This window comes from Stenella coeruleoalba (assembly GCF_951394435.1).
Source record: "Stenella coeruleoalba genome assembly, chromosome: X".
In the NCBI taxonomy this organism is placed as follows: domain Eukaryota; kingdom Metazoa; phylum Chordata; class Mammalia; order Artiodactyla; family Delphinidae; genus Stenella; species Stenella coeruleoalba.
Genome location: NC_137152.1, coordinates 72,112,725 through 72,132,437, shown reverse-complemented (window position 1 = coordinate 72,132,437; position 19,713 = coordinate 72,112,725).

Here is a 19,713-nt window from a genome sequence, read left to right as displayed (position 1 = left end):
GGATTTGGCCCCTCCTCTGTTTGTAAGTCGCCTGAGGGCGTCTATTCTTTGCTCAGACAGGACCAGGTTAAAGGAGTAGCTTATTTGGGGGCTCTGGCTCACTCAGGCCACGGGGAGGCAGGTGTATGGGGCAAGCCTGCGGTGGCGGAGGCCAGCGTGACGTTGCACCAGCCTGAAGTGCGCCGTGCGTTCTCCCGGAGAGGTTGTCCCTGGATCACGGGACCCTGGCAGTGGTGGGCTGCACAGCTACACAGTCTCCCGGGAGGGGAGGTGTGGATATTGACCTGTGCTCACACACAGGCTTCTTGGTGACGGCAGCAGCAGCCTTAGCATCTCATGCCCGTCTCTGGGATCTGCGCTGTTAGCGGCGGCTTGCGCCCATCTTTGGAGTTCCTTTAAGCAGTGCTCTTTATCCCCTCTCCTTGCACACCAAAAAACAAAGAGGGAAGAAAAAGTCTCTTGCCTCTTCAGCAGGTTCAGATTTTTTCTCCGTCTCCCTCCCGGCTAGCCATGGTGCACTAACGCCTTCAGGCTCTGTTCACACTGCCAGTCTTCTCCCTGAGATCCGATCGAAGCCCAAGCCTCAGCTCCCAGCCCCCACCTGCCCTGGCGGGTGAGCAGACAAGCCTCTTGGGCTGGTGAGTGCTGGTCGGCACTGGTTCTCTGTGCGGGAATCTCTCCACTTTGCCCTCTGCACCCCTGTTGCTCTGCTCTCCTCCGCGGCTCCGAAGCTTTCCCCCTCCACCACCCACATTTTCCGCCCGTGAAGGGGCTTCATAGTGTGTGGAAGCCTTTTCTCCTTCACAGCTCCCTCCAACTTGTGCAGGTCCCATCCCTATTCTTTTGTCTCTGTTTATTCTTTTTTCTTTTGCCCTACCCAGGTACGTGGGGAGTTTCTTGCCTATTGGGAGGTCTGAGGCCCGCATTTAGTGTGTGTTCTATACGAGCATGTCCACGTGTAGATGTATTTCTGATATATCTGTGGGGAGGAAGGTGATCCCCGCGTCTTACTCTTCTGACATCTTCCTAGAGGAGCTCAGTCTCAGAAACTTTTGATATCCTTTAAGGTGTGTTATAAAGTGGACAGGTAACTTATTTTATTGATTCTAAGACATTTTTCAATACCTTTATCATCTCTAAATTTAAAATGTGTATATTTATAATCAGTGAGATATGAGTTTAACTGGCAATATTTTCTTGTTCTTAGGGATCCGTAAAATTACAGTTGATGTTGTCTTAGAGATAATGAAACATAGTAATTCACACTGTGTATGCCATGAGTTTTACACACACACACACACACACACACACATCTGACAGTTTGTGACTTGGGAGATAAAAAGTTTAAGTTGCTTTGAGAGTACACGAATGTTCCTAGTGGAGCATTTTGTTTGTACTTTGCCAGAACTGAGATCTTTAAAAATAACATTTAATTTAGATATTTATATTTTTGTCTTATTCACCTCATCTTTAAAACTTGTCAGCTAAAAATAAATTGTATAAATTATGTTCTGTTTCTATATGATTCAGTATTTATGGTTTTTCCAAAGACAGTTAAAATGAAATATTTAAGTGTAACCAAAATATATAAAAGTATCTCTAAATAACAACAAAATATTTGTCTTCCACTGGCACCCTTGGTCTATACATGGTTGTTGCCTTAAGAACATATTTCTTAAAAAATTGTGGCTCCTTCTTGTTCCCTAAATGCAGACTCTTTAAAATTGATAGCTTCTTCTTCAAGGGTTATAATCTCTTTATTATATTGTTATATTATATTTGCACCATTTGTTATGATGTTTGCAATTAGAATCATATGAATTTTTTTCATATACTGAATTTTCTTTCTACTCTCTTTGCTCTATTATAAAATATGTTTATCTCAGTCTATAATTTATAATCCTTGAATTTAGTGCACAGAAATACTAGAGATCTTAGATTTTGTCTCTGCTCTCCAGAAAATTAAAACCCAGATTGGAGATCCAACACTAATATAAAGTCAATTAATAAATTACATATGTAGGTATACAACAAAATGTTAATGCATGTGGCAAACATTTAAGTATGGTCTATGAGTTCAGAGAAGCCTGACACAGTGAGGGAGAGCTGCATTAGGCATGAAAAGTGATAATTTGAAAACTGGGAAGGCTTTGAGCAGACAGAGAGAACAAAAGAGAAGACATTTCAGGCAGTGGTAATAAGAACAACAATGACAGTATAGCAATAACACAAAAAAAGGACAGTAGCATAAAAAAACAAAAAAATAATATTTAATAAAATAGATAATACTTTGAACATGATTAATGTTTTCCTTCTTGTCTTTCTAAATATGAAATTTTAGCTAAAGCCTGAGGCATCCATCTAGAAGGGCATAGGGTGAAATCAGACTTGATTATGGACAAAATGCAAAGATAAATTCTTAGGTAATATCTAGTGAACTTGTAACCCCATACACTAATATTCATGGAGTGTAAACTATATTCTAGGCACTGTGCTACACTCTTTACATATTTTCATTTGATCCTTGCAGCAATCCTATGGGATTAATCTGATAATTTTTCATTTTTTAAAGAGTAGGATACTAAAATTAATTGCCCCAAGACACATAGCTTATAAGTCTTTGTGGGGTCATTGAATCTGCCTACTTGGCTAGGTTGAACTACAATTCTCAGAAATTGTTTTTATGTATGTTGCTTGATAGGGTACACCACAGTGAGATTCTTGGGAAATTTAGAGAGCAGATGTGAAGTAGCAGCTATTTTGTACTTTGCACACACTGCTGCTGGTCTTCTAACTCAGCTTGTTGACATGAGGTATCAGTTGGCCTGTAAGAGCTCCACTTTCTCATGGATCTTTCTTTGGCTATTCCAAATCCTGAGCTAGATGGTGTATTTATCTCCATAACAAACAGAAATGGCTTCTATATAACATCCATATTATCAAGGTCAGAGAAAACAAGAACTGACATGGGTTTCAGTCTGTCGTCATGTGATCCCTGCTGGATTCATGAGTTCCAATTTACTCTTGGTCTCCCCCATTTTACATCCATCTTCCTTTCCCAAATGCTAGCCCTATGGATTCAAGCTCCAGCATCAGCTGCAAAAACAATAGCCTGTTTCCATAATCATATACGGTTAAATTCCATAATAAATCTACCATTATTTATCTCTCTTTATATCTATTGATTCATTGATTAATCAATCTACCATCATCATCATTTATCTTTCTATCTGTCCTAGTGGTTATGCTTCTCTGATAGAACCCTGACACAAAAAATCATGGATCCTGGATGTGAACACAACAGGTCTGTTCAAGAGTTTATATTCTCCACTGCTCTTCTATCTGTGAACATAAATGTAGATATGCCTAGAAAAATAGCCTTGTACCCATCTCAAAAATATTCTTATACACAGGGACCTTGAAGGTGGTGGAAGAGTAAGACGCGGAGATCACCTTCCTCCCCACAGATACACCAGAAATACATCTACACGTGGAACAACTCCTACAGAACACCTACTGAAGACTGGCAGAAGACCTCAGGCCTCCCAAAAGGCAAGAAACTCACCACATAGCTGGATAGGGCAAAAGAAAAAACAGAGACAAAAGAATAGGGACAGCACCTGCACCAGTGGGAGGGACCTGTGAAGGAGGAAAAGTTTCCATACACTAGGAAGCCCCTTCGTGGGCAGAGAGTGCGGGATGCAGAGGGGGGAGCTTTGGAGCCACGGAGGAGTGCACAGCAACAGGGGTGCGGAGGGCAAAGCAGGGACATTCCCGTACAGAGGATCTGTGCCGACCGGCACTCACCAGCCCGAGAGGCTTGTCTGCTCACAGGCCGGGGCGGGTGGGGCTGCAAGCTGCGGCTCAGGGAGCACAGGAAGAGGACTGGGGTTGGCGACTTGAACATAGCCTGAAAGGGTTAGTGAACCACGGCTAGCCAGGAGGGAGTCCTGGGAAAAGTCTGCACCTGCCGAAGAGGCAAGAGACTTTTTCTTCCCTCTTTGTTTCCTGGTGCACGAGGAGAGGGGTTTCAGAGCGCTGCTTAAAGGAACTCCAGAGACGGGTGCGAGCTGCGTCTAAAAGCGCAAACCCCAGAGATGGGTGCGAGCCGCGGCTAAAAGCACGGACCCCAGGGATGGGCGGGAGACGCTAAGGCTGCTGCTGCCGCCACCAAGGGGCCTGTGTGCAAGCACAGGTCACTATCCACACCCCTCTTCCGCGGAGCCTGTGCAGCCCGCCACTGCCAGGTTCCCGGGATCCAGGGACAACTTCCCCGGGAGGACGCACGGCGGGCCTCAGGCTGGTGCAACGTCACGCCGGCCTCTGCCATCGCAGGCCCGCCCCACACACAGCGCCCCTCCCTCTCCCCCGGTCTGAGTGCACCAGAGCCCCTGAAGCAGCCGCTCCTTTAACCCCGTCCTGTCCGAGCAAACAACAGACGCCCTCCAGCGACCTACACACAGAGGCAGGGCCAACTCCAAAGCTGAGCCCCTGTGAGCTGTGAGAACAAAGAAGAGAAAGGGAAATCTCTCCCAGCAGCCTCAGAAGCAGTGGATTAAAGCTCCACAATCAACTTGATGTACCTGCATCTGTGGAAAACATGAATAGACAATGAGTCATCCCAAATTGAGGAGCGGTGTGGATGAAAGGCTCTTGGTGCTCTAGCCAGGAGTCAAGGCTCTGCCTCTGAGGTAGGAGAGCCAACTTCAAGACACTGGCCAACAAGAGACCTCCCAGCTACACATAATATCAAACGGTGAAAATCTCCCAGAGACCTCCATCTTAACACCGGCACCCAGCTTCACTCAACGACCAGCAAGCTACAGTGCTGGACAACCTATGCCAAACAACTAGCAAAACAGGAACACAACCCCACCCATTAGCAGAGAAGCTGCCTAACACCATAATAAGGCCACAGACACCCCAAAACACACCACCAGATGTGGACCTGCGCACTAGAGAGACAAGATCCAGGCTCATCCACCACAACACAGACACTAGTCCCCTCCACCAGGAAGCCTACACAACCCACTGAACCAACCTTAGCCACTGGAGACAGATATCAAAAACAGCGGGAACTACGAACCTGCAGCCTGCAAAAAGAAGACCCCAAACACAGTAAGATAAGCAAAATGAGAAGACAGAAAAACACACAGCAGATAAAGGAGAAAGATAAAAATGCACCAGACCTAACAAATGAAGAGGAAATAGCCAGTCTACCTGAAAAAGAATTCAGAATAATGATAGTAAGGATGATCCGAAATCTTGGAAATAGAATGGACAAAATGCAAGAAACAGTTAACAAGGACCTAGAAGAAATAAAGATCAAACAAGCAACGATGACCAACACAATAAATGAAATGAAAAGTACTCTAGATGGGATCAATAGCAGAATAACTGAGGCAGAAGAACGGATAAATGACCTGGAAGATAAAAGAGTGGAAATAACTACTGCAGAGCAGAAGAAAGAAAAAAGAATGAAAGGAACTGAGGACAGTCTCAGAGACCTCTGGGACAACATTAAATGCACCAACATTCGAATTATAGGGGTTTCAGAAGAAGAAGAGAAAAAGAAAGGGACTGAGAAAATATTTGAAGAGATTAGAGTTGAAAACTTCCCTAATATGGGAAAGCAGATAGTTAATCAAGTCGAGGAAGCACAGAGAGTCCCATACAGGATAAACCAAGGGGAAATATGCCAAGATACATATTAATCAAACTGTCAAAAATTAAATACAAAGAAAGCATATTAAAAGCAGCAAGAGAAAAACAATAGATAACACACAAGGGAATCCCCATAAGGTTAACAGCTGATCTCTCAGCAGAAACCCTACAAGCCAGAAGGGAGTGGCAGGACATACTGAAATTGATGAAGGAGAATAAGCTGCAAACAAGACTACTCTAACCAGCAAGGATCTCATTCAGATTTGATGGAGAAATTAAAACCTTTACAGACAAGCAAAAGCTGAGAGAGTTCAGCACCACAAAACCAGCTTTACAACAAATGCTAAAGGAACTTCTCTAGACAAGAAACACAAGAGAAAGGAAAAGACCTATAATACCGAACCCAAAACAATTTAGAAAATGGGAATAGGAACATACATATCAATAATTACCTTAAATGTAAATGGAATAAATGCTCCCACCAAAAGACACAGATTGGCTGAATGGATACAAAAACAAGACCCTTATATATGCTGTATACAAGAGACCCACTTCAGACCTAGAGACACATACAGACTGAAAGTAAAGGGATAGAAAAAGATATTCCATGCAAATGAAAACCAAAAGAAAGCTGGAGTAGCTATTCTCATATCAGAAAAAATAGACTTTAAAATAAGGACTATTAGAAGAGACAAAGAAAGACACTACATAATGATCAAGGGATCGATCCAAGAAAAAGATATAACAATTGTAAATATTTATGCACCCAACATAGGAGCACCTCAGTACAGAAGCCAAATACTAACAGACATAAAAGGGGAAATCGACAGAAACACATTCATAGTAGGGGACATTAACACCCCACTTTCACCCATGGACAGATCATCCAAAATGAAAATAAATAAGGAAACACAAGCTTTAAATGTTACATTAAACAAGTAGGACTTAACTGATATTCATAGGACACTCCATTCAAAAACAACAGAATACACATTTTTCTCAAGTGCTCATGGAACATTCTCCAGGATAGATCATATCTTGGGTCACAAATCAAGCCTTGGTAAATTTAAGAAAATTGAAATTGTATCAAGTATCTTTTCGGACCACAACGCCATGAGACTAGATATCAATTACAGGAAAAGATCTGTAAAAAATACAAACACATGGAGGCTAAACAATACACTACTTAATAATGAAGTGATCACTGAAAAAATCAAAGAGGAAATTAAAAAATACCTAGAAAAAAATGACAATGGAGACACAACGATCCAAAACCTATGGGATTCGGCAAAAGCAGTTTTAAGGGGGAAGTTTATAGCAATACAAGCCCACCTTAAGAAGCAGGAGACATCTCGAATAAACAACCTAACCTTGCACCTCAAGCAATTAGAGAAAGAAGAACAAAAAAAAACACAAAACTACCAGAAGGAAAGAAATCATAAAAATCAGACCAGAAATAAATGAAAAATAAATGAAGGAAACAATAGCAAAGATCAATAAAACTAAAAGCTGGATCTTTGGGAAGATAAACAAAATAGAGAAACCACTAGCCAGACTCATCAAGAAAAAAAGGGAGAAGACTCAAATCAATAGAATTAGAAATGAAAAAGGAGAGGTAACAACTGACACTGCAGAAATAAAAGAGATCATGAGAGATTACTACAAGCAACTCTATGCCAATAAAATGGACAATCTGCAAGAAATGGACAAATTCTTAGAAATGCACAACCTGCCAAGACTGAATGAGGAAGAAATAAAAAATATGAACAGACCAATCACAAGCACTGAAATTGAAACTGTGATTAAACATCTTCCAACAAACAAAAGCCTAGGACCAGATGGCTTCACAGGCGAATTCTATCAAACATTTAGAGAAGAGCTAACACATATTCTTCTCAAACACTTCCAAAATATAGCAAAGGGAGGAACACTCCAATATTCCTTCTACGAGGCCACCATCACCTTGATACCAAAACCAGACAAGGATGCCACAAAGAAAGAAAACTACAGGCCAATATCACTGATGAACATAGATGCAAAAATCCTCAACAAAATGCTGGCAAACAGAATCCAACAGCACATTAAAAGGATCATACACCATGATCAAGTGGGGTTTATTCCAGGAATGCAAGGATTCTTCAATATATGCAAATCTATCAATGTGATAAACCATATTAACAAATTGAAGGAGAAAAACCATATGATCATCTCAATAGATGCAGAGAAAGCTTTTGACAAAATTCAACACCCATTTATGATAAAAACCCTGCAGAAAGTAGGCATAGAGGGAACTTTCCTCAACATAATAAAGGCCATATATGACAAGCCCACAGCAAACATCATCCTCAATGGTGAAATACTGAAAGCATTTCCACTAAGATCAGGAACAAGACAAGGGTGCCCACTCTCACCACTCTTATTCAACATAGTTTTGGAAGTTTTAGCCACAGTAATCAGACAAGAAAAGGAAATAAAAGGAATCCAAATAAGAAAAGAAACAGTAAAGCTGTCACTGTTTGCAGATGACATGATACTATATATAGAGAATCCTAAAGATGCTACCAGAAAACTACTGGAGCTAATCAATGAATTTGGTAAAGTGGCAGGATACAAAATTAATGCACAGTAATGTCTGGCATTCCTATATACTAATGATGAAAAATCTGAAAGAGAAATCAAGAAAACACTCCCATTTAGCATTACAACAAAAAGAATAAAATATCTAGGAATAAACGTACCTGAGGAGACAAAAGACCTGTATGCAGAAAATTATAAGACACTGATGAAAGAAATTAAAGATGATACAAATAGATGGAAAGATATACCGTGTTCTTGGATTGGAAGAATCAGCATTGTGAAAATGACTCTACTACCCAAAGTAATCTATATATTCAAGGCAATGCCTATCAAACTACCACTGACATTTTTCACAGAACGAGAACAAAAAATTTCACAATTTGTATGGAAACACAAAAGACCCCAAATAGCCAAAGCAATCTTGAGAACAAAAAAAGGAGCTGGAGGAATCAGGCTCCCTGACTTCAGACTATACTACAAAGCTAAAGTAATCAAGACGGTATGGTACTGGCACAAAAACAGAAAGATAGATCAATGGAACAGGATAGAAAGCCCAGAGATAAACCCATGCACATATGGACACATTATCTTTGATAAAGGTGGCATGAATATACAGTGGATAAAGGACAGCCTCTTTAGTAAGTGGTGCTGGGAAAACTGGGCAGCTACATGTAAAATTATGAGATTAGATCACTCCCTAACACCATACACAAAAAATAAGCTCAAAATGGATTAAAGACCTAAATGTAAGGCCAGAAACTATCAAACTCTTAGAGGAAAACATAGGCAGAACACTCTATGACATAAATCACAGCAAGATCCTTTCTGACCCACCTCCTAGAGGAATGGAAATAAAAACAAAAATAAACAAATGGGACCTAATGAAACTTCAAAGCTTTTGCACAGCTAAGGAAACCATAAGCAAGACCAAAAGACAACCCTCAGAATGGGAGAAAATATTTGCAAATGAAGCAATTACAAAGGATTAATCTCCAAAATTTACAAGCAGCTCATGCAGCTCAATAACAAAAAAACAAACAACCCAATCCAAAAATGGGCAGAAGACCTAAATAGACATTTCTCCAAAGAAGATATACAGACTGCCAACAAACACATGAAAGAATGCTCAACATCATTAATCATTAGAGAAATGCAAATCAAAACTACAATGAGATATCATCTCACACCAGTTCGAATGGCCATCATCAAAAAATCTAGAAACAATAAATGCTGGAGAGGGTGTAGAGAAAAGGGAACACTCTTGCACTGCTGGTGGGAATGTGAATTGGTTCAGCCACGATGGAGAACAGTATGGAGGTTCCTTAAAATACTACAAATAGAACTACCATATGACCCAGCAATCCCACTACTGGGCATATACCCTGAGAAAACCATAATTCAAAAAGAGTCATGTACCAAAATGTTCATTGCAGCTCTATTTACAATAGCTAAGAGATGGAAGCAAACTAAGCGTCCATCATCGGATGAATGTATAAAGAAGATGTGGCACATATATACAATGGAATATTACTCAGCCATAAAAAGAAATGAAATTGAGCTATTTTTAATGAGGTGAATAGACCTAGAGTCTGTCATACAGAGTGAAGTAAGTCAGAAAGAACAAGACAAATACAGTATGCTAACACATATATATGGAATTTAAGAAGAAAAAAATGTCATGAAGAACCTAGGGGTAAGACAGGAATAAAGACACAGACCTACTGGGGAACGGACTTGAGGATATGGGGAGGGGGAAGGGTGAGCTGTGACAGGGCGAGAGAGAGCCATGGACATATACACACTAACAAACGTAAGGTAGATAGCTAGTGGGAAGCAGTCACATGGCACAGGGATATTGGCTCAGTGCTCTGTTACAGCCTGGAGGGGTGGGATAGGGAGGGTGGGAGGGAGGGAGACGCAGGAGGGAAGACATATGGGAACATATGTATATGTATAACTGATTCACTTTGTTATAAAGCAGAAACTAACACACCATGGTAAAGCAGTTATACCCCAATAAAGATGTTAAAAAATATTCTTATAATTTTTAACTACCTGGTTATATTCATCTACTATATTTATGACCTTGAGCAGGGAATTTCTCTTATTGGACTCAGTATCCGCAGCTATGAAATGAAAATGTTAAACTAGAAAGTGTTTTAAATTGGATATGAGTAAATCTAGGGATGGCACATGAACTTCCATTTTGTGTGCATGCCCATATGCATGTTTTTTTTTCCTGTGGAAAGAATATATATTTTTCACATATTTAAAAATAAATCCGTGATCTTAAAATGATTAATAACTTGATCTAGGTACCCTTTATGGTCCTTTCCTTCTCCATTATTTTGTTTTTTATATACTGTAAGATATCAAGGTGAAAGAACCAACCAGTATAAATATTAAAATAGAGATGTTGCATTTTGACTTGGGTTTAGTTCTGGACACACATGACTAGATAATAATGAAGAGTTATTATTTCCCTTGGAAAACTTATTCATATCTAAGACTTTAGAGTAATGCACAAGACTTCCAATTTTATATCATAAGATCAAATTTTTTCTGAACTTCACTTACATATGTCCAAATATTTACTTGGCATCTCTACCTTGACATCTCAAAGACACCAAAAAGTCAACATTTCTAGAACTGAAACCATGATCTTTTCTTTATCACCCTACTCGCTCCAAACTTTTTTAACTTAAATCAAAATTTAGATCTGCTTGCTCTTTCTTCAATGGACTCAGAAATTAATTAAGACAGGGAACATTCTGGTTTGTGTCCTGGGAAAGATTTTAGAGGCCAAGAAATATCCATAAGCATGATTATTGTACAGGTAAGCTTCATTCATTTAGTTAACATTTATTGCTAAATTAATGTGCATTTATTTTGTACTATGTATTATTGGCTATTCACTGCATTGAGACTGTAGCATAAGTCTAATCAATCATCTATCCTTTTCAATACTTATGATATTCTGTAGGGCATATTCTGTATGTTTCAACATCTCTCAATGCCTAACTGTTTGCTTTTCTTCTTTATTGCCTCTTCCCTGATGCCCTCCAGTCTTCACATAGACACTGATAGAAGAAAATCTGAGATCTAGAACTTACAAATTTTTCTGTCTCTTGAAATGCATAGATGTTTTTTCCATTCTTTAATACCAGTAAGGGGGAGGGACAACCCCGGGATTTACAACATTTGTCACACAGAATTTTGTATTTCTCTTACTCAACAAGATGACAGACTGAGCCATTGTCAGTAGAACTGCTATCATAGCAAAACATCACCCAATTTGTCCTCTTTATAATTTGTACATCATCTCTTTTGAAATAACTGTAAAGGTGAATTATGTGCTATGAGCACCTTATTTCAATTTTGATCCAATCACAGTCATTATCAGCATTGTTGTCAACTTGAGTTAATAATCAGAGATAGTAAGATGATAGTTTAGGATATTTATCAGCTTGTAATCTACCCCCACATTTCCTACAAGAGCAAAGACAAAGATGCAAAGATCATAATTCCTGACCATTCTGAAAATGATTCAAAGAAAGTGAAAGAATAAAAATTTTAGTTTGAAAAAGTAATTATATTGTAGATGGAATAGTTGAAGATGACTTATTTACTATACAATTCAATCTCTGTGTAAATGATCAGGCACAAATTTTCCTAATCCCAAATTAAAATATACACGTACAGTCATCCCTCAGTATCCACAAGGGATTGCTTCCAGGATACTCCCCAAATACAAAAATCTGCGAATGCACAAGTCCCTTATGTAAAATGGCATAGTACAGTAGACCCTCCTTATCCACGGGTTCCACATCCTCGGATTTAACCAACAAATGATCTGGTTCAAACAATCCACAGATGCAGAACCTTCTAATATGGGGCGACTTTATAGAAAATTTGACTCCCAAAGCACTAGAATGGTAGTCATTAATCAAAATAGGATTATTGAGAGTATTTAATATAATGATTTCTGGAGAATATAAAGATTTTTATGTCTGAACATATTTGGGTAGAGATAAATCTTTAACAATAGGGATGAAACTAAATCCTTAAAAGGAATATCATCTTATGCCAAAGCCACCTCCTTAATTAGAAGTTATGTTTTTTTTTTTTTCTCACATGCATGGTTATTACCCGTCTTCATGGGGAAATGATTATTATTTTTTAAAGTTTAATATCTGCCTTGATATAGGGGGAAATATTTTATATTAAGTATACTCATCATACAGTAAATTGCTTAAGATTTGCAGATGAAGGACACAAATTTAGGGAATTAATTGGCTATGGAAACATGATAGGTCAGTGATCTAGTCACTTTCAAAACTTGAAACTCCAGGTTCCTATTTTTATGAGTGCAAAGACAATGGGTTAGACCATCTGAGCTTTTTCAAAGCATATTGTTATTTTGTTATATTTCAAATATATATTTTACCATTCTGTTTTCTGAATTTATAACTGGAAAAAATTTTCTGAAGTTTTACTATTTTGAGTCCTCCTTGATGCTTTAGTATATATATATATGAAATTTAGAATCTGAAGCAGTAATATTTATGATCAGTCTTAACAGTAGAGCATCAGGTACCTTTGTGAAGCTCTGAATATTCGGTAACAAAAAGAAACGGATGTAAAGCACATTATTTTATTCAAGTTCTTGGCAGCGTTCTTTTTCATTTTTATATAGAGATCATTCTTGTGGTTGCACGGTTTGGAGTAGATATCTGTTTGGTTTTCTGATTACCGAGAATACATGACACTACCCATGAGTGTTAGATTTATAAGATCTGAAAATTCTCATTTTTTAACATCTTTATTGGAGTATAATTGTTTTACAATGGTGTGTTAGTTTCTGATTTATAACAAAGTGAATCAGTTATACATATACATATGCCCCCATATATCTTCCCTCTTGCGTCTCCCTCCCTCCCAACCTCCCTATCCCACCCCTCTAGGTGGTCACAAAGCACCGAGCTTATCTCCCTGTGCTATGCAGCTGTTTCCCACTAGCTATCTATTTTACGTTTGGTTGTGTATATATGTCCATGCCACGCTCTCACTTTGTCAGTTTACCCTTCCCCCCTCCCCGTGTCCTCAAGTCCATTCTCTGGTAGGTCTGTGTCTTTATTTCCATCTTGCCCCTAGGTTCTTCATGACCATTTTTTTAAGATTCCATATATATGTGTTAGCATATGGTATTTATTTTTCTCCTTCTGAATTACTTCAATCTGTATGACATTCTCTAGGTCCATCCACCTCACTACAAATAACTCAATTTCATGAAAAGTCTCATTTTATAATTAGTTTTCAGACAAAGGAACTACCCATATCATATTGACTAGGCCAGAGTCAACTCTTGTAGCAGCACAGTCCTGGCGGCAGGCAGGTATAGAATGGTTTTCCTACTTATGTGACTACTTTTTAGGCATCTTGGATCAAAATCTCTTGACTCTTTCTTACCTCTTCTTGAACCCAGTATTCAGGAAAGGACCAGAGATGACAAACAACTTGGAATGGGAGATGTGACTGTGTGACTGTAGAAAGAATCTTACCTTCAGATGGCTTAATGGGTGACCATTGTAGATTCCCAGCTTGTGTTTACCAGCTCTTCCTGAATTGAACACACCCAATTCCCTTGCCATGTACCTCATCCCTTCCCATTACCACACACATGCAAACACACACACACACTGATGTCTGAAAGAAAGAACTCTGCATTTCTGCAATTCTGCTATGAGTCTGCCATTCTACCAGAGGTGAATTTACTGTAAAGATTATGAAGCTTAACATCAGAACCACTCACTTCACTGGCCACTTCTAAGGCCCTGGAAAGGGCTTACTGATATGTTCCCATAGGTCTTGTGTTTTTGTAAATATTTTAACAGTAAAATATTTTAACCATAACTACTTAAGACTGCTGTATCTTTCCACTCCATGTTCCTCTCTGTTACACTCCCTCTCATAACAGGTGATGTTAGAAAAGCCACAGATAGTTTTGGATTTAGAGGAATAAGATTTGGGGGTACATTTAGACATATTTATATGGATGGTGGTCATTTATTTATATAATTAAATTATTGCTAGTCGATGCACAATATGATCAGCTTTCAAGAATATATCTCCTTCCTACTGTGCCAATTCACTGTGGTCATGACCTAAAGTTTCAGTGTCAGAGGTCATATCACACTATGATTCTGTCCCAAGATACTCGATACTGGATGTACCTGAGTAGTGAAGGAGAAGCAAGGTTCAAATTGTGTGTACCCAGAATTTAAGCTCTGGAAACTTATTCCAAATCTTACCTTTTATGTAGGAAAGAGACCTGATAGCTGTTTGTAGAAGTTTGACTACAATTCCAGAGTTTGGCATTACCAACTATGAGTTGTAAAGCTGAAAGAAATTTTTCTAAACTATGCTAGAGGAAAGACTGAATTGTCAGTCTCTTCTCTCTATAGAAAATGATGTCACAAAATCTTTATCCTATGAAGAGATGATCAAAGAGTATGTAGCAAAAATGATATAAAAGTGACACATTAGACAGTTAATTAAAAAATATATTTTTTCTGGATGTTATGATGCTTGTGATAATTGTCAGCTTTTATAAATTTGTAATTTCATGTTATTTATTTTTCTCATTCTAAAGAAACACTCACTTCTATATCTAATTTTTCATTCTTTTAATTAAAGAGACTTCCCACAAATTTTATAAGTTTCAAACTCTACAGCACCTGGAACTACTACTGCATCTATCTATGAGACCATGTTGCTTGCTTCTCTTGTATTTATTTTGTGTGTAGCAGATATTTCTTCTTTCACTCCTCTTTAGATTGTAATTATGCATGGCTCTGTAAGATCCTTTTATTGCTACAGATCCTGGGATGGCACGATTATCATAGGATTTTGAATCTTACACCTGGATAACAGCACAGTGTGGCAAATTTGCACAAGCTTTTAGCATTGTTGACCCCATCAAAATGTTTAAATTATTCCCAAATGATTGGCTCTGATTCAATTATTTTGGAATATGTTTCCAATGCATGGAGCGAACGGCTAAAGCTGAAATTTCATGGTGGCTTTTTTTTGTTTTTTTTTTTTCTTGTCAGGTTAGAAAGTATTTGACTTTTCAACATGAGAAATCTTCTTAGCAAAATTAAAATAAAAAGAAAGAAGGAAATAAGGAAAGAAAAGGATAAAGAAATGTGCTATACTAGTCTCTGTATGCTTGGTTTTGTCATTCTATCTCAAACAATGATGGTTACTTTTTAGCATGTAAATGATTGCCTTTGTATTATGGGAAATGTTAGATTATGACAGCAAGATAGGTACTCTATACACAGGCACAAGCAAGGCAAGGAGATCATGGAAATGATCAAAACTCGAAATAATTTGTTAATTTGTTATTTGTTAGTCATTGCTGTGGCAAGGCTTTTCTTTTACGTAGGTGCACTGTTACTTGTAAATTTCATTTACGGATTAGTGAACATAGTCTAAGGTCCACTGAGTGTTGTTAGAAAAGACTGAACTTTCAGTAACTATGTCCAATTATTACATCAATTCTATATTAAAGATTTCATGGGGGCTTCCCTGGCAGCGCAGTGGTTGAGAATCTGCCTGCCGATGCAGGGAACACGGGTTCGTGCCCGGGTCTGGGAGGATCCCACATGCCACGGAGTGGCTGGGCCCGTGGTCGCTGGGCCTGAGCGTACGGAGCCTGTGCTCTGCAGCGGGAGGGGCCGCAGCAGTGAGAGGCCCGCATACCAGAAAAAAAAAAAAAAAACAGGATCTGGGTGGGAGGGAGGGAGACGCAAGAGGGAAGAGTTATGGGAACATATATATATGTATAACTGATTCACTTTGTTATAAAGCAGAAACTAACACACCATTGTAAAGCAATTATACCCCAATAAAGATGTTAAAAAAATAAAATAAAGATTTCATGCATGGGTATGTTTCATATTTTCCCAATAAAAATTTAAGTATTTAGCAGTTTCCATTGTTGGAAAATTTATACTTGAATCTATCTTAAATTCTTCTCAGTGCAATGCCTTTACTTTCCTATTGAGCTGTGGTTGGTGAAAAATAGTGGGCTAACTATGGTATTTTAAAATTTAAAAGCATTCAGAAGAATAATTCCTAAATATGTACAACTCTATAATGTAAGTATTATAATTGGCCTCTTATTTGAAATGTGGACAATTTAGAAGAAGATTCACTTAGAAAAAAGTGTGGGCAAGTAAGAGATAACATTTCAAAAGCATGAATTAGTATCGCCAGAATTTAAAGATAAGGAAAACGGTTTCCATTTAGGGTTAATAGAGCAAAATGTTAGACTTTATGAAGGGGTGCCTCATGATTGACTTGGAAAATTTATATTGTTGTAGATCTTTAAAGAACACTAACAACTACGACAATACCAAGCAAAGAAACACTAACTAACTAACTAAAGAAACTTCCCTTTCAGAGAATAACATAAAAAGAAAGGAAGAAACCTTTCCATAAAGTGCTTAAGAGAGATGTCCTTGATAACTTGCTATATTTATAAATGTCATCATCATCAATCATTAAACCATATTTGAAATCTCAGAGTCACCTATGATTTCTCTCTATGCTTCTTTTTTTATTATTTTTTCTTACATCTTTATTGGAGTATAATGGCCTTACAATGGTGTGTTAGTATCTGCTTTATAAAAAAACTGAATCAGTTATACATATACATATGTTCCCATATCTCTTCGCTCTTGCGTCTCCCTCCCACACTCCATATCCCACCCCTCTAGGCGATCACAAACCACCGACCTGATCTCCCTGTGCTATGCGGCTGCTTCCCACTAGCTATCTATTTTACGTTTGGTAGAGTATATATGTCCATGCCACTCTCTCACTTTGTCACAGCTTACCCTTCACCATCCCCATATCCTCAAGTCCATTCTCTAGTAGGTCTGTGTCTTTATTCCTTTCTTACACCTAGGTTCTTCATGACATTTTTTTCCTTAAATTCCATATATATGTGTGAGCATACGGTATTTGTCCTTCTCTTTCTGACTTACTTCACTCTGTATGAAAGACTCTAGGTCCATCCACATCATTAAAAATAACTAAATTTCGGTTCTTTTTATGGCTGAGTAATATACCATTGTACATATATGCCACATCTTCTTTATCAATTCATCCGATGATGGACACTTACATTGTTTCCATCTCCAGGCTGTTGTAAATAGAGCTACAATGAACATTTTGGTACATGACTCTTTTTGAATTATGGTTTTCTCAGGGTATATGCCCAGTAGTGGGAATGCTGGGTCATATGGTAGTTCTATTTGTAGGTTTTTAAGGAACCTCCATACAGTTCTCCATAGTGGCTGTACCAATTCACATTCCCACCAGCAGTGCAAGAGCGTTCCCTATTCTCCACACCCTCTTCAGGATTTATTGTTTCTAGATTTTTTGATGATGGCCATTCTGACTGGTGTGAGATGATATCTCATTGTAGTTTTGATTTGCATTTCTCTAATGATTAATGATGTTGAGCATTCTTTCATGTGTTTGTTGGCAGTCTGTATATCTTCTTTGGAGAAATGTCTATTTAGGTCTTCTGCCTATTTTTGGATTGGGTTGTTTATTTTTTTGTTATTGAGCTGCATGTGCTGCTTATAAATATTGTAGATTAATCCTTTGTAAGTTGCTTCATTTGCAAATATTTTCTCCCATTCTGAAGGTTGTCTTTTGGTCTTGTTTATGGTTTCCTTTGTTGTGCAAAAGCTTTGAAGTTTCATTAGGTCCCATTAGTTTATTTTTGTTTTTATTTCCATTTACCTAGGAGGTGGGTCAAAAAGGATCTTGCAGTGATTTATGTCGTAGAGTGTTCCACCTATGTTTTCCTCTAAGAGTTTGATTGTTTCTGTCCTTACATTTAGGTATTTAATCCATTTTGAGCTTATTTTTGTGTATGGTGTTAGGGAGTGATCTAATCTCATACTTTTACATGTACCTGCCCAGTTTTCCCAGCACCACTTACTAAAGAGGCTGTCCTTTCTCCACTGTACATTCCTGCCTCCTTTATCAAAGATGAGGTGACCATATGTGCGTGGGTTTATCTCTGTGCTTTCTGTCCTGTTCCATTGATCTATCTTTCTGTTTTTGTGCCAGTAGTATACTGTCTTCATTACTGTAGCTTTGTAGTATAATCTGAAGTCAGGGAGCCTGATTCCTCCAGCTCAGTTTTTCGTTCTCAAGATTGCTTTGGCAATTTGGGGGCTTTTGTGTTTCCATAAAAATTGTGAAAGTTTTTGTTCTAGTTCTGTGAAAAATGCCAGTGGTAGTTTGATAGGGATTGCATTACATCTGTAGATCACTTTGGGTAGTAGAGTCATTTTCACAATGCTGATTCTTCCAATCCAAGAACATGGTATATCTCTCCATCTATTTGTATCATCTTTAATTTCTTTCATCAGTGTGTTATAATTTTCTGCATACAGTTCTTTTGTCTCCTTAGGTAGGTTTATTCCTAGATATTTTATTCTTTTTGTTGCAATGCTAAATGGGAGTGTTTCCTGATTTCAATTTCAGATTTTGCATCATTAGTGTATAGGAATACCAGAGATTTCTGTGCATTAATTTTGTATCCTGCTACTTCACCAAAGTCATTGATTAGCTCTAGTAGCTTTCTGGTAGCATCTTTAGGATTCTCTATGTATAGTATCATGTCATCTGCAAACAGTGACAGCTTTACTTCTTCTTTTCTGATTTAGATTCCTTTTATTTCGTTTTATTCTCTCATTGCTGTGACTAAAACTTCCAAAACTATGTTGAATAAGTGTGGTGAGAGTGGGCAACCTTGTCTTGCTCCGGATCTTAGTGGAAATGATTTCAGTTTTTCACCTTTGAGGATGATGTTGGCTGTGGTTTTGTCATATATGGCCTTTATTATGTTGAAGAAAGTTCCCTCTATGCCTACTTTCTGCAGGACTTTTGTCATAAATGGGTGTTGAATTTTGTCGAAAGCTTTCTCTTCATCTATTGAGATGATCATATGCTTCTTCTCCTTCAATTTGTTAAAATGGTGTTTCACGTTGATTGATTTGCGTATATTGAAGAATCCTTACCTTTCTGGAACAAACTCCACTTGATCATGGTGCATGATCCTTTTAAGGTGTTGTTGCCTTCTGTTTGCTAGTATTTCATTGAGGATTTTTGCATCTATATTCATCAGTGATGTTGGCCTGTAGTTTTCTTTCTTTGTGACATCCTTGTCTGGTTTTGGTATCAAGGTGATGGTGGCCTCATAGAATGAGTTTGGGAGTGTTCCTCTCTCTGCTATATTTTGGAAGAGTTTGAGAAAGATAGGTGTTAGCTCTTCTCTAAATATTTGATAGAATTCGCCTGTGAAGCCATCTGGTCCTGGGTTTTTATTTGTTGGAATATTTTTAATCACAGTTTCAATTTCAGTGCTTGTGATTGGTCTGT